General features: G+C 47.8%; 1 non-coding gene across 1 annotated transcript; it reads left to right on the forward strand.

Moving 5' to 3' along the window:
• The first annotated feature begins 1,873 nt into the window (after positions 1-1,873).
• LOC115068408 lies at positions 1,874-2,000 on the forward strand. Its single transcript, XR_003847761.1, has one exon. It is a non-coding gene; the product is annotated as a small nucleolar RNA SNORA40 (small nucleolar RNA).
• The last annotated feature ends 2,747 nt before the right edge of the window (positions 2,001-4,747 follow it).

Below are 4,747 nucleotides of genomic sequence, written 5' to 3' on the forward strand. Positions count from 1 at the left end.
CCTGGGCTTCCCCACGCATTAGGGTAGACATTGCATCTTGATGACGCCCCTGAGCCCTGAGCTTACAGAATCTGTACCCTGGGCTTCCCCACGCATTAGGGTAGACATTGCATCTTGATGACGCCCCTGAGCCCTGAGCTTACAGAATCTGTACCCTGGGCTTCCCCACGCATTAGGGTAGACATTGCATCTTGATGACGCCCCTGAGCCCTGAGCTTACAGAATCTGTACCCTGGGCTTCCCCACGCATTAGGGTAGACATTGCATCTTGATGACGCCCCTGAGCCCTGAGCTTACAGAATCTGTACCCTGGGCTTCCCCACGTGTTAGGGTGGACACTGCATCTTGATGACGCCCCTGAGCTCTGAGCTTTCTTCCTCCACCTCTCTCACACCAACATTTTTGTGACAGTCACTTTCTGACAAATTTTAAAAAGTCCAATACCACCCTGGCTCTTACAAACTGATGGACAGGAAGCCTCAGTCTTAGCTGAACATTTACTGGCAACTGAAAGATGCTGGAAGAGGGAGAGTCAGTTTTCCCTGCTGGTGTGTCGCCTGGTAGGGTGACCAGACTCTACCAAATAGACACATACCCAAAGCACTTGGGAAACACAGATTAGACTCCATAGGTCTTTAAAGAAAAAAACCCAAAAAACCAAAACAAAACCAAAGGACATGAGGAGGGGTAGTGAGGTGGGGGTCTGAATATGATCAAAATAAGTCACATGAAAGCCTCAAATCAATAAACTAAGTACAAGATTCTCCTTATAAAAAGAGGAAGATGAGGAAAAGGATGAGGAAGAAGAGGAGGAAGAGAAGGAGGAAGAGGAGGAGGAATAGGAGGCAATGTGTCAACGAGCTTTCCTAACAGAACACTGATGATAAAACACCTGACCTTAAAACCTTCTAGAGGGAGAACATATTCCCTGTTAGACAGTCCAGTCACCAGAGCCATTTTCTGACAACCTCTCACACCAAATCCTGTCACATTTGAGCATTCCCACTGTGCCAGATGTGCTTTGGGGGCTTACCCACCCTAAACCCTGTTCTTCAGAGGGCAGATTCATAAGCCTGACATTTATTTCTGTCTCATAGTCTTCTGACCATTTAAAGCATAAAATAAAGAAAATGAATATTAAACCCAAACATAGTGTAGGCTAATCACAGATACCCCCACCCCGAAAAGAAAACCAAGTCTCCATCTTTAAATCAGGCCTGGCAGCAGGCTTAGTTGACTGTGGCTCTCTGGAGGCATCTAGAGAAGTGGGTCTCATGTGGGGAAGCTTTGCCCACCACAGGACAACTGACATGTTTGATGGCAGTTTCAGCCATCACGGCTGGGTTCAAGGTACCGTGCAGTCACAAGGAGAATGTTCATTTTTCAAACAGACTTTCCAAAGGATTCATTTAAAAAAGAAAAAATCTATTTACAAAGCTTGCATGCTTGGATTAAAACCTGTCCATTAAAAAGTTAAATGATACCATTTTTAAGCAACATTTTCCCATTAGGAAAGATACATTTACAGATGCCAGAAAATAACTTCATAATAGCATCATCTGAATAAAATCTTGACATTCCTGTAAAAGACTCATGCTGAAATGCTCACGCAGTGGTGGCGGCAGGGGCTGAGAGACCGAGGAAGAGCTCTCACCCAGGGCTGGAAGTAAAATCTGATTAATCTGGCCACTGAAGGCGCTAAGGTGCGGTGTCCTCCCAGCTCTGCACAAGAACTGACATAACGTAAACACCCAGTCTTCATAATCAACTCCAACTTTCCAAAGTTGAAGCGAAATGCCTGTCATCTACCCACCCTCAAGTGCTCGTTACATACGCAGAAGGATACAAAAGTACTTAAGATGCAGGAGTAGCGTGCATGTGTGTGCGTGTGCGTGCTCAACTGGTGGACAAAGGCATGAAAGACACATGCAAAAATAGATCCTTCTTTGCAACAGAGTTCACTATTCAGGATGAGCTTTGATACATATAAAAAGGACACACGCACACACGCATGCACACAAACACTGGGACATATAAAAACGACACATGCATACATGCATTCACATGTACACACACAATGCAGGAGTGGCAGGGGGCATCAGAGGCCTGGGCAGCTTGTGGAGGGCAAACTGGATGGGGCTCTTGGCTATAAACACTGAAGAGAAACTGGCCCTGGGTGCTATGCTTTAACACAGAAGGAAAGAATTGAGAGAATACTGGAAAATGGGCAGAAACGGCCCTGAACCAGAATCATGCTTTAGAACCCTGCTAGTAAAATAAACTACAGCTGCTGAGGGGGCTCGGCAAGGGAAACCCGAATCACGCAGGGTAAGGGACTGTACTTGTCTATCTCCAAAGGGATTCTCAGTCACCAGTTCATAACCTTGAATCCAGTGTAAACACGTGCCTCTGGCTGGCTGAACCACTAGAACATGCTGAGAAAGGACAGGCCTGGCCTTGGGCTCCCTCGGTGGGTAGAACGTCTGCTCTGCTTCTCTTCACTCCCTGGTCAAACACATGCCTGACGGCACAGGTGTGTCCTAGGGGCTGGGGGGCAGGCAGGAAGGAAAGAGCCTTTGCTCCTGGAGGTCAGGCCCCAACGTGGAAACCATCTGTGTCACAGTGGGGGAAACAGCTACAAGGCAGGGGAGGAACACAGCACCTGTCACCTCATCAGAACCAAGACAAAGTAGACGACGGAGGAACAAGCATCTCCACGGTGAACAAGGGGCAGCACAGGGCGGGAAAGTGAGGGAGACCCGAGTGAAGCCAGCCTTGGAACGTACAGCAGGGGACGGAGAACAAAGCAGCCAGCCTTGCTCAACTGGAGAGCCGAGCTGGATTTCAGGACCAGGGATGGCTGGGCAGTCAAGGTAGAGAAAGAAACACAAAGGTATCCGGGCCTTCTGACCGAGCGCTAGGCAGCAGCTACGCGCAGGAACGGCACTGGGAAGGAAGGCACGGGAAAGGGCTTCTGGAGAGATGCCCTGGTGCAGTGGCCTTCTGTGGCTGCTCCAACCAGTTTCTGCAAAGTTCCCCTTAAGCCATTATAAACTTAGGTGCCCACAGCATAAACCATGAGGTGGGTGCCACTGTCATGCCGGGGACCAGAAAGGCACAAGCAAGGTTCTAGAGGGACTGCGACCCCCAGACTCTCTAGGAAAGAACTCCTCTCTTGCCTTTCCAGCTAGCAGTGTGGCAGGTGTTGCTTGCCAGGCTGCACTTCATCTCTGTGCATCTCCGTGGCCTCCCTCTTACAAGGCACTCCCAGGATTCATGTGCTTGGAGGCCTGGTCTCCAGTGAGGCCAGTGACAGGTGACTAAAACGCAGGGCTAGTGGAGGGTCCTTGTACTCAGAAGGAAATGCTGGTCTCCTGGAGTTGGCTCTCATGAGACTGAGTGGTCATAAGACTGACCAGGATTCTGGCTTTGTCCTCAGACACTCCCTCTTGTCCCCACATGCACTCCCATGTCAGTCCATGGAAGGCTCTAGACAGCGTTGGGCTGATACCAGTGCCTCACTCTGAGAACCCAGAACTGCGAACTAAACAACCTCTCCGCTTTCCTAAGCACCCAGCTGCAGGTACCTCACTATAATAATGGAAACACTATTTAGAATCCACCCAGGCAATCCAGGATGATTTCTCACATAAAGGTCCCTAATCAAAGCAGCAAAGCAGCCTGCCACATTAAGGTTACAGGTTCAGGAGAGGAGGGCCTAGATATTTACCACCCGGGGGGTCATTTTCCACCTACCACATCTAGGTAAGAAAGTCTGTCCTCCAACTGTACATCGAGCAAATACCACAGCTCACACAGAGCAGGGAAAGAGCTGAGCTCTGTCCAGCCAAGGACAGCGGATCAGACAGAACACCCTGTTGATGCTGAGCAGCAGAGTCGTACTTCAGGAGTGTGGCTTGTTCAGTCATAGACTGTAAACTCACTCTAAAAATAGTAAGCTTATTGACATGTCAGTTAATGGTCTAATGGAACAAAATTCAACACTCTATTGATGAAAACAATTAAATCCTGAGTCAGTGTTAACACACGTGTAAGACACACACGCATACTACTAGCCACGCAAGGAAGCAGGAACATGCAGCCCTCATTTGACAGAACAATTAGTAGAAAAGTAGTAATTACAAATATGCCTAAGAATGTCAGTGAAAACAGGAATGCAAGAGACACAGTTAAGGAACTTGTATTTTAAGTAGGAACTGCAAAAAAGTACCAGGTAGGAATTTTACAACTAAGGAAAAAAAAAAAAAAACCCAAAAACTGAGGTGGGCAGGCCCGCAACACCAGCTGAGAGCACAGACCGTGGTTCAGAACAACAGCCCTGTGTCTGTGAAAGGAAATGCAATCTGAATTCATTAAAGAAATCCAACCCCCAAAGAATACTTCAGATCCAGGTCACTTCATTGGGGAAGTGTGACCAACAGGCTAAGAGGAAATTACGGAACATTATGAATTTTTATACAAATGCGGAAAGAAAAGGAGGAGGCAGGACACTCATCTTATGAGCCAAACCAAAGACATCCAAAATGTACAGCTAGTATCATGAATAGAGCTACAAAATTATTAATAAAAAATTAGCTGCTGGGCATGGTGGTGCACACTTGTAATCCCAGCACTCGGGAGGCAGAGGCAGGTGGATCTCTGTGAGTTCAAGGCCAGCCTGGTCTACATAGTGAGTTCCAGGACAGCTGGGGCTACAGGGAGACCCTGTCTCAAAAAGACCAAAAAA

The sequence above is a fragment of the Nannospalax galili genome, unplaced genomic scaffold (assembly GCF_000622305.1).
Source record: "Nannospalax galili isolate Female #2095 unplaced genomic scaffold, S.galili_v1.0 scaffold568, whole genome shotgun sequence".
In the NCBI taxonomy this organism is placed as follows: Eukaryota; Metazoa; Chordata; class Mammalia; order Rodentia; family Spalacidae; genus Nannospalax; species Nannospalax galili.